The 11,733-nt window shown below is 41.3% G+C and overlaps 1 long non-coding RNA gene across 1 annotated transcript in view; it reads left to right on the top strand.

The window, feature by feature from the left end:
- LOC109296107 overlaps positions 1-11,733 on the top strand; it is a 35,650-nt gene that overhangs the window by 9,612 nt on the left and 14,305 nt on the right. The window contains exons 2-3 of the long non-coding RNA XR_002096894.1: positions 7,982-8,043; positions 9,890-9,914. This is a non-coding gene — a long non-coding RNA (uncharacterized LOC109296107). The remainder of the gene's footprint in view (positions 1-7,981; positions 8,044-9,889; positions 9,915-11,733) is intronic.

Below are 11,733 nucleotides of genomic sequence, written 5' to 3'. Positions count from 1 at the left end.
CCTGATGGGCTGCTCAGGAGAGGAGAGTGGGCGGGGTGGGAGGCGGGAGGGACACCCTCCCTAATAAGAGTGTCCTGTTGGGGCCTGGCCATGCCCCCCCTCAGCTCAGCACTGAAAACGGAGGGAAGGCTTCTCTAGTGCCCCCTGGCTTGTAGCCTGAGCCCCTGCAGGCATGTGCCTGCATTTTTTCAGTCCAGAGGGGATGTCTGTATGGTTACAAACCGGTTTAGCCTAGACAGGCTCAGGCTTTTCGAATGTCTGTCCCTAGCCCATGTGTTTGGGTGCTCTCCCCCCACCCTGCTTCACTGCATCTAGGTGCCCACTCTTGCCCTAAGCTTCCTGGCCATGAGCTCCCTTGCTGCATCCTGCCTCTCGGGCACTATGGGATCCTGGGTCCTCCAACTTCAGCTCTGCACTGTACCACCTCACTCCCTGTGGTAGGGAAAAGGAGCTGGAGAGAGAGGGAGCCTAGAGATCCTGGCTACTCCTGCAGGTGGAGCAATGGGGGATTGGTAGCCAGGTAGGGGCCACAATTTAACCCCTGGAGGGCTGCATGTGCACCATAGGTTGCTAGTTCGACAGCCCTGTAGTAAATTACTACTTATTTTTCTCCACCTCTGTAGTAAATCACTTTTTGTTTTTCTCCACCTTTCTTTGGCTCAGACCTAATCTATTAGTTTGTGGCTAATTAGGCTATTTATGTTCCCAGTTATCCTAATGTAAATTTGGGTTAAACCAATTATAATCCATTGCACTTGCTCCATTTTACCATGAGATAACTGAAGATGGAGTTTGGCCCAGATTTCCTTTACCTGTGCATTGTAGTGTGAGCCAGAAAACAAGCATGTGACACAAATCTCAGATGCAACAATATCCATATAGTTAGTGGTTGCATGTGTTTGTGTGTGGTTGTGTGTGTGGGCATTTGTGCATTTGTGTGTGTGAAATGTTTAGTTCTTGTGTTTTTATTTTTTAATAATACCAAAACAATTTGGAAGGAAAATTCAGGGAAAATATTTGAAAAATTATTTCCTAGCCAGGTCTCATAACGAGATATCTATAACAATAGATATTTATAACGGATATCTATAACAATACTAGGGTTTTATTTATCACAGAAAAATATAAACTGTCATTCATTCAACAGCTCTCTGCATCCAGAATACTTCTACTATAATTCTGCAGGGATGTTCAGTACCAAGCTTCTGTTGTTTTAAAACCTATACTAACCATCCTGATGAATGAAAGTGGTTTCAAGATATGTTTCTGTCCTCTTTAATTTGCAACTGTTTTAAATGACACATACTGGTTGTGTTTACAGTGATGCTTTTCTCAACAGAGAATGTTTTCCTTTTATAATCACTTGGGTTCAATGCTACAAATGTCTGAATGTACTTCATTTATTCCTGAGGGTGGAATCTGAACCCCCCTCCTCTTCCTGCAGCTGTGGAAGGGCCAAAAAATACAGCCATGGTCCTATTGTAAGTGTGTAGGAAGAAAACACAGAAGGTATGTAGGGGAACTTTATGCGCTGTGCACTTTGCAAAGCCAAAAATCTTAGTTGTTTGCAGGGTATAGGGGTATCGGTAGAGTTTTTGCCAAGTGGTTGGAGCAGTGACATTAACATAGCTAGTGGGTCAAAATTGTATGACACCACTTGTTACAGACTTGTCAAGCTTGGAAACATAGTGGCTGTAATACTAGCACCAGAAAGATGCCTTGGGTCTTCTGTGTGTGCATACCTTCAAGAGTGTTATGTATAAGTTGTCATATTTGTCCAGTGATGGCAGGAAAGAACAGCAGAACTGGAGGCAGTTATGAATAAACAAGCTTTATCATTCTGTAAGCTTAACTCCTTTAATCTTTTGAGAACTACACATGGTACCAGTGGGGTATGAAGAAAAAAGAGGAGTGGGGTGCAAAGAAAATTCCAGAGGAGTTAAAATTGTCCAGCAATGCAGCAGAAAACTGGAAGAAATTTAAGCAGAGCTTCACCATATATATGATGGCCAGTGGAGCTACAGAGAAGGAAGATTCACTGAAGAAAGCTATTTTTTTAAATAGAGCAGGCCCAGAAGCTCTGTCTCTTTATAATAGCCTATAACTGTCAGAAGCAGAGCAGAAAAGCTATGGCACAGTAATAAAAAAGTTTGAGGAATATTGTATAGTCAAACAAAATGAAGCATTTGAACAGTATAATTTCCACACGAAACAACAGAAAGAATATGAGACAATGGAGGAATTTGTCAAAGACCTCAGGCTGCTGAGCCAGATATGCAACTTTGGAGACATAAAAAAGTCTATGATCAGAGACCAAATAGTATTGGGTATAAGAGATACAGGTCTCAGGAAAAGACTGCTGGAGGATCCCCAGCTTAATTTGGAGAAGGCTGTTAGAATGTGCTAAGTAGCTGAGATAACAAATGTCAGGCTGCAGAAGCTGGAGGGAAAAACAGAACAAGCTGAACTGGACAAGATTACAAGACTGCAAAAACCAAAGGCAACACACAAACAATACAGAAAGGAGGACCTCACTATGAAGCTGGCAAGTGGAGGCCAAAGAGAATTGCTTCGAGAAACAATGGTCAGCTGCAGATGCTATGGGTGTTACCACAAACTCATGCAGTGCCCTGCACTTGGTAAGCACTGCAACAAATGCAAAAGCTTCAATCACCTTGCAAGAGTTTGCAGAAAGGAGCAGGATGCACCACAAAAGAAACAGCAGATGCATGCTGTATGCAACAAGGAAGAGGAAGAATTCTTCATTGGCATAATGCACGAAGTTCATTCTTCTGAGGATTGGACAGTCACACTGAACACCAGCAGACTAATGGTAACTTTTAAAGTAGATACAGGGGCACAGGTCAGTGTAATACCAGAATACATTTTAAAAAAATGAAAACGAAACCTGTGTACTATGAGAATAAGAAAGTGAGACTTAAAACATATAATGGGAACATGATTGCAGACAAGGGTGCTTGGGTACTGCAAGGGTAATATAAGTAAAAATTCAGTTTGTAACAGTCCCAGGAAAGCTAGGGTCAATTATTGGGTTAAGAACATGTAAAACTCTAGGTTTGATTAAGAGAATGGCTGCCATTGAGAGACTAGAAAGCAAGAGCATAGAAGAAGAGTTTTATGATGTGTTTCAAGGCATAGGGAAACTGTCAACTGAATACAAGCTAGAATTAAGAGAATCAAATACTCCCACCATACAGGCTCCAAGAAATGTTCCCCTTGTACTGAGGGAGAAACTGAAAAAGGAATTAGATTAGTTAACATGAACATAATAGAAAAAGTAGAGCAACCAAATGCTTGTGTTTATTCACTGGTCATAATAGGAAAAAAAAGATGGATCCTAAGCAAATGAACAGGTACATCAAAAGGGAACATTTTCCCATTCTCACCAGGGAAGAGGTTTTTGGCAACATGGTAGAAGCTGTATATTTCTCTGCTTCGGATGCCTCTTCTCGGTTTTGGCAAGTTCCCCTAGAAAACAATAGCACTAGATTATGTACCTTCAGTATGCCCTTTGGAAGATGTTGTTTTCTTAGGTTTCCTTTTGAACTGTGTTCTGCATCTGAAATATTTCATGGAAAGGTACAACAAATTTTTGCAGGTCTTGATGGAACTAATGATTTATATTCATGATGCATTTGTTTGGAGAAGTACTATGGAAGACCATGACTTGAGGTGAAGAAAGGCACTAGAAAGAGCTCACAGAGCAGGTTTGAAACTGAACAAACAAAAATGCAAATTCAGGGTCAAAGAAATAACTTATCTGGGAGAAAAGCTCACTGAAAAAGGGGTGCAAATCAATCCTGCAAGAGTTAAAGCATTACATACATGCCACCCCCTACAGATGAGGAAGGAGTTCAAAGTTTGCTGGGAATGATCAGTTTTGTAGGGAAATAGCTACCAAACTTAGCAGAGCAGACCAAACACCTTGGGTCACTCCTACAAAAGAGTGCTCAGTGGATATGGGAATTTGAAGATGAAGCTGAATTTAAAAACTTGGAAAAAATAATGAAAGCTCCAGTACTAAAATACTATGACCCTAGAACACCCATTAAATTGTCAACAGATGCTTCTAAAGAAGGCATTGGAGCTGCTTTGCTTCAAAAGCCTGGGGCTAGCTGGAGACCAGTAGCATATGCATCTAGAGCACTCTAAATCAGAGTGTCTATATGCACCAAGTGAGAAAAAGTTTAAGCCTGGTAAATAGCTGTAAGAAATTTCATATATTCATCTATGGGCAGCCTGTGAGAGCTGAAACTGATCATAAACCTTTGATAACTAAAGCAAAGAAAGGGTCTTCAGACATGCCTCCTAGATTACAGAGACTCTTCTTTCAACTGCTAATGTATGATCTAGACATACAGTACATGCCAGGAAAACATCTACTCATTGCAGATACGTTGTCCAGAGCACATGACACAATGGAAAATGACAGAATTTCAGACTCAGACGTAGTACATGTTAATCTAATTAAAAGAATGATTCCTGTCACAGATAAAATGTGGGCTCTAATTGCAGAAGCTACATTGCAAAAAGTGATAGCTATTTGTGCTGGTTGGCCTGGAAAACATATACCTAGCCCCTACTCTCAGTTCAAGGAAGGTGGTGTCAGTACTGGATGGCATTTTGTTCAAAGGCTCACGACTTGTTGTTCCAGCAGTCCTAACGAAAGACATGTTAAACAGAATATGTGAGAGGCATCTAAGCACTGAATAATGCAGAAAGAGAGCAAGGGGTGCTTTTATATTGGCTCAACATAAATAACGACATAGAAGATGCTGTAAAGGCTTGTATAACATGCCTAAACTACAGATCAGCGCAAAGAAAAGAGCCCATGATGGTCATGGAGAAGCCCATAACTCTGTGGTATCAAGTAGGCATTGATTTATTCATACATGCAGGAAAAAATTATGCATTAGTACTGGATTATTATTCTCACTATCCTGAAATTGCATTGCTTGAAAACACAACAGCAAACCATGTCATAACTCGCATCAAATCGATTTTTGCTAGACTTAGGATTCCACAAATTGTGAGACCAGACAATGGACCTCAATTGAGCTGTCTTGAGTTTAAAAAGTTTGCAAACAAATATGGATTCCGTTACAGCACTTCAAGTCCTAAACACTCACAACCCAATGACCTGGTGGAAAATGGAGTAAAATGGCAAAGAAATTGGTGAAAAAGCTACAGATTCACAAAACCAGCGTTTACTTGTACTCTTAAATTACAGGGCAACACCTATGAAACATGGATTGTTCCCAGCAGAAATGCTGTTTAACAGGAAATTCAAAACCAGGTTGCCAAATCTGGTGGATGATGCTCATCAGAATGAAAAGCAGGACATAAAAACATTAAAAAATTTTTACAAACTCAAACAAAAATGATAGTATGACCGCGGTTCCAGGGAGTTACCGTAATTACACAACAATGATATAGTGCTTATTTCCAAGGACAAACGTGGAAACAAAAAGCACTAGTTTCCCATAAAGGAGCTCCCAGATCCTATAAAGTAGTTGCATTGGAAGGACTGGTGTTAAGAAGGAACAGATGACACTTGCAGCTCGTAAAGGGGAGAAAAGAAGCAGCATCACAAAATTCACCAAAGGAAACAGCTAACATTAAAGCAACAAGAAATGACACAGAAGTAGAGACATATGAATGAGAAAACCAAACAAGAACTGAACCAATAAAGACCAAGAATGTGGAGAAACTGAGAAGATCACTTGGAGCTAAAATGCCAAACAAAGACTAATAGAGACCTGTTAAAATGTGCTGTGGGTTGAACTAAACCGCCAATGCTAGTATTATATGGGGATATGTTACACGTAAAGGGGGAAGGTGTGTGGATACTTTTAAGAGTGTTATGTATAAGTTGTTACCTTTGCCTGGGGATTGCAGGAGGGAACAGCAGAACTAGAGCAGGGTACTGCTCTGAATAAACGAGTTCTTTTGTTCTGTAAGCTTAACTCCTCAATTTTTTGAGACCTACACATCCTGCACCCTGTCTTTGAGGGTAAGTGGGGTCATTGTGTTCTCTTCCAGCATCTAATTCCCAAAGGCACCCCTCTGTAGGCATGTTCAGATGAGCGCAGCTGTCCGATATGTGGTGCTGCAAACATGTCTGCGGTGCCACACCGCGCATTCAGATGTTCTCCGTGTTGCAAGAGAGTGCTGCCTGTGCATGCACTGCTTTGCTGTTTTTTTTTCTTTCCCTGTGGGTGTTTTGACCCCTGGATTGATCCGTGGGAGAAAAAAAGCAGCAGTGCACGCATGGGCAGTGTGTGCAGCTGGAAAGCAGAGCTACACTGCCAGCCAGGCTTTGTGTGGCAGAACTGCCGTTGCTGCAGCCCTGGGAGGACCCCAGGTAAGGCTGCTGGGGTCAGCCCAGTGTTGGACCCAGCCTCCCCTACCCCACCTGGGGTAACTTGCCACATGCCAAAGTGCGTGTGGCGCAGGTGTTCCCTGGGGGCAAGTGGCCACAATGCAAGGTGCACCGCTGCTACTCGTCTCCAGGGAACCAAACATCTACATCGTGTGGATGTGGCATCTGTGTGCAAGAACTGTTACCTCAATCTTTGGAAGTAGCAGGTAAATATCATGCTAATTTAATAACAACGTGCTACTTGGGTCTCAGAAAGAGGCCATGTCCCATTGATGACTTCTGACACCAAAGAATTTGAAAAAGTTTAAACTAATGTGGTTTATTTATAAATGCAACAGGTAGAAAAAGATTTGCAATGAAGGAGTAGAAGTGAGGCAGTGGGATGCTTTTTTATTTGTACAACTTAAGATACAGTCTGATTAGCTCTTAAAATTGAAATGTCTGCCTGTATAAGTTAAGATGCAGCTCAGGTATATTTTGAGATGTAACATGCATATAATGAATGCATAGATAATATGGTGAAAGTCATCTAAGAAAGTTTATAAAGGATGCCAGGATACTCACGTAAGTGGCTTTTTGTCTGCAAGCTTAAAACAGTTCCAGTAAGAGAACTATTTTCATATCCACTTTAATTATTTACATGTGTGTGTTTTTTTGTGTGTTTGCTTTTTTTATCAGATGTTTATATTGGTACTTAAAAAAAATGGATTAGGACAAGATTCTTCTTTAATTTTTGCCTATGCAAATCAGAAATCGGTGATGTCTTTTTGGCTTAATAAGAGTTTAACATTTAGTGAGAGAAGAATCCAGGGTCTTTAGGGCTTAGAAAACAACAATAAAAATGGAAAAACAAACATGTCTTTCTATTTAATGCAAATTTATTTCTGTCAGTCATAATTCACTTGGTATTTTTGTAGCAGGCACACTTTCCAAGAGCGGAGCAGAGTTGTAGCCAGGTGACACCCACCAACATCAAAAGAGTTAGGCTGCTGAAGCCCATACAGTGCTTAGAACCATTGTAGCTGTTGACTTACAGAGATTTGAGTAGATCTCTTTGGACATGCCAAACATGCTATACAGAAAAAAAATCCAGCTCAAAGTTCAGTTGTTATGGTAGGCACATGTCATTCTTAGCATACACCTATTGTCACGTAGGTGTAGTGGCAGTGGTCCCAGTGGCAGTACTTATTGGTCTGTGTGCCACTCTGCACTAATGCAGCTATACTGCTCCAGATTTTGTAGTTGGTATGCACAGAGCAGGTGTGGTGTGTCCCAGCATGGTGGAACCATGACTCAGGATGGTATTTCTTTGTGCCATATAGGCTTACCCAGGGTGATACCAGGCTTTTTGCTCAGGACTGTAGCTTCAAGTTTCAGTGAAACTCAGGATAGAATCATGAAAAAGGTCACTAAAGTTTCTGAACCCTTTTGCAGAACTAACTCATGTTTGCTATGGACTCAGGTTGATGTGTGATTTTGGGTGAGAACCATAGGAAACTCATGGTTCTGATGTAAGGCAGGCAAAATTTAAAAGCTTCTCTCCCTTCCTTCCTTCCCCCCTCTAAATTTTTCTTTTAGATTCAGGTTTCATTTGGACCTAAAGCTCAGGCTCTGTGAACCCAAGAGAACCAGTACTTAAGGTAACTTTGTACAGCCAAGGCCCCACAGAAGAAACTGTATGATGGAGTGTGATCATACAAGGATGGAAAGGGGTGGATGCTTTTTGCCCCTTGAGAATAGCCTCTGAAAAGGTTCTTCCAATAGCCTGTAGTCACAGGGCTGGCTTTTCAGACACGTGTGTTGTTTATGAATCATTGCCAGCACATAATGCTCAGGAACTTCAGAATGTTGCCTGTTCAAATGAAACCAGGACCTTGACAGATACAGATCTAAAGTGAGGAACTCCCTAAAACTGTACCAAGGCTCCTCTCCAGTGATGCTTTACCTGTAGGCTAACTGTTCAGCTATGCAGTTCATAGAGATCCTGGAAACAAAAGAGGCATGTGATCATTTGCAAGCCCTTTGATTTAAATCTTTTCTAGCAATGGAGGGTAAGGGGTAGTCAAACAATAAATAGTAGAAGCAGAATTGCACTCAGGATTGAGAGAGAGAGTTTTCTTCCACGTACAGAAGTCAATTTTCCATACGGGTACATGACACTGGGAAGTCTCAAAGCACTGACTGGTCAGATGAAGTTTTAAAATCAGATTATAGATGACACATTCTTACATACAGTAATGAGGACAGTGCTATGTTAGTGTTCTGTAGCAATTTTACACACAAAAAAAAAAGTTTTCTAAAAAGCAAAGAGCAACATGTGGGAGGAAGAGTGCTGTAAAATACTTTTAGGCTGGCATCCCTAACTTCGTTCTAATGAACTTAAGTTTCTTCCAGCTGCTTCCTGAGAGGAGTAGAGGAGGGAAAGGGGTTTCTAATGATTGCCTCAGTCCAGTTAAATACATGTGCAATAAAGGTGAACTAGGTAGACTGAGATGCACAACTGCAGTTTGCCTTGCATGCAGTGAAGTTTAATTGAGGCAACTTCTACCATTTTAAAAATATTTTGAAGTCACTCGCGTGTATTAAGTGACAGCTTTAGACTGCTTTAAAAATCATCATGTGTATAGGCACCCAGTATTCTAAATTCATAGAAAAGATCTTTGATTTCTCATTCGAATGACATACTTGGCTGTTTAGTAAGAGCAGGAAGTCAGTCGCATTTAAGTGACCCTTCCTCTTCCAGTAGCAGCTATGGTTAGAAAATCAACTTGTGAAATCATGGAGCAAGATTGCAACTTTTGCCTTTTTTTTTTTTTGAAAAATTAAAAATAGGATAAATTGGAGAGAGCTTGTTTTATTTAGATGTCTGGGGGTTTTGATGGATTATGTCCTAATGGTTATATTATTTCAGTCTAGTTATTTCTTAAAGCTTTGTTTATCCGGCAGTGAGAAAGGGACAGCATTTCAAATGCATGTAGTGCCAAGCCTATAACCAATTCCAATGGCATGTTCACAAAAAAAGTAAATAGACATTTCAGAATACTTGCTGGGTTAGCTGAGGCAACTTTACAACAGATCAAAGTCAGAAGACTGAGTAAGGTAATGCATGAAAAATCAGAACACTGAAATTTAGCTTATGCAAGAAATGAGAAATACAAATTTGTCCTCAGCTGGTGTAAATAGATAAAGTTTCTTAGAAGCTTTACATGCAGTTTACCATCAGTGCCCACTGATAATCTGATGCAGAGGCCTAAGTGGGACAGACTTCAAGGGTAAAAAGGACAATCATGACATTTTAAGAATAGTCTGTTTACTTGGTAATAAATATAGCCTTTCCATACACCTTCATTGTGTATTGTGTGTGTATATATGTGCATGTGTAGAAGGGGAGGAGGTGGGAAGATGAATAGATGGCTTTTTGTGTAATATTAGCTTAAAGGTGATCATGCTGTCACAATATAAACACATGCTTTTTCTTTACTTTAGGTACTGCAGGGACAGCAAAAGATGTGTAAGTACTTCTAACAGTTTATACAGCTTCAAAACTAATTTGGAATGACTTAGTCTCATTAGAATGACAGTTCATTTGGTTAGACTCAGCACTTTGGCTAATACCCAGTGTGGAATCAGAGCCACAGGACACTGGTTTACATGTCATCTACTGATAATTTCCACTACCCTAATAGAGACAGCAGGTTTCTAGTTTGTCTCCCTCTTGAAAGGCTTCCCCTTTGTACCTCTGACAACAGAGAGTGGTCTTTCCTTTCCATCTTGCAAGACACCTGTCTCCTGTGTCCTGTATCCCTTATATTTTGTCCCCCTCTCACCCCCGTCCCTCTCCTCCTATAGGTACCAGTACATCTCTCCTCAGAGTATATGTCTTTGGGGAGTAAAACTCTCATATAGATCTCCTCCACTCCTTATAAGGTATATAGGAAACAACCTGTGTACTTTTCTCTGTTTGAGGGATGCTTGGTACCCCAAGCAGTCTTCCTCTGGAAAATAGACCTCAGCCACATTCTTAGACCCAGATGCGTTCTTTGCCACTGAAGGAACACAGTGTGATGGCTTTTCATGGTTTGATTCTTCCCCGCCTATTGGCAGTATTCTTCTTTCTTCCACATATTCCTGGAGACAACACCCCCACCCCACTGAAAAGAAGACCCCAACCTTTTCTGCTCTCACTTCTGTCTTAGTCAAGAAGAGAACCAGGAGGTTATCTGTTCAGAGCCTGATTTTTTTTTTCACCCTTGGGGCAGAAATTTATAGGAGCCACTTCACTCAACTTATTCTTCTGCCAGTGAAGGAAGTCTTTCAGGAGAAAGACTTTTTATTGCTAGAGTCTGTAGTCAAGTAATCTGAAAAAATGCTTGACATTGTCAGAAGAGCTGAAAAAATGTTTGACATGGTCAGAAAAGCTTATGTCGTAGCCAATCCTGAATCTACTTGAACAGTGTCATGCATCTTGTAGGTTTTCAGTGTCAGTAATTAGAAAATGAAAGGGCTACTTAAGGCAAGTTTATGAGGGAAGATCCTCTTGACGTAGATAGCATTCTGGACTCATGCCTTAATTATTTTATATATGAAGGAACTGATCTTCATTTGTACTAAGGTCCCTTTTACATTGTTCTGTCAGCATAAAACAATCTTAGTGTCAGTGTGAATCAGGCCCCAAATCCGTAAAAGGCAAATAGATTTTTGTCCATTATCTTTACAAATCAGGACTGTTGTACTGTATGACACTTACCACTGACTGGCCACTTCTACAGAGCAACTCTGACAGATTGTGCACCACCAATTTAAAATGATACAACCTTAAGTACCACCAGCAAATTTTTCATACACATATGTAACAGACTAGGTATTAAAATAACATCAAAACCTTTCATAATCGTAAAACATTGTTTTATCAGTTACTGTAGCCATATAAAACAATTGTAAATGGGAAAAAAGAGTTTGTGTGGGGGGGGTTGGGGGGTGTATGTATGGTAGGGTGCATGGGGAGTTTGTGAGGGGGTGTGCGTGTGTGGGGAAGCATAGGTAATGTTGGGGGATTGTGTATATGGGGGGGTTATGGGGGCAGGGTGTGGGTGTGAGGGAGGATGGTGAGGTGTGGGGACCCCCACACTCCCACCCTGGCACAGCAGCAGGTGGGGGGTGTTCAGGACACAGGCCCTAGAGCAAGCCCTCCCTTTCCTTCAGCAGTGGGCCAAAGGCTGGAGGGAAGCTGAGCTGAGGGGGGCAGGGTGTGGCTGGGCCCTGGCAGGCCACTGAGTATGATTGGGGAGGGGGTTAATCCCCTCCCTCCCCTTTGCCTGAACCTGCTGTTC

Source organism: Gavialis gangeticus, unplaced genomic scaffold, assembly GCF_001723915.1.
Source record: "Gavialis gangeticus isolate Ggan-Ray unplaced genomic scaffold, GavGan_comp1, whole genome shotgun sequence".
Classification (NCBI taxonomy): Eukaryota; Metazoa; Chordata; order Crocodylia; family Gavialidae; genus Gavialis; species Gavialis gangeticus.
The sequence above is the reverse complement of the archived record's forward strand: the minus strand, read 5'-3'. Positions and strand labels throughout refer to the sequence as shown.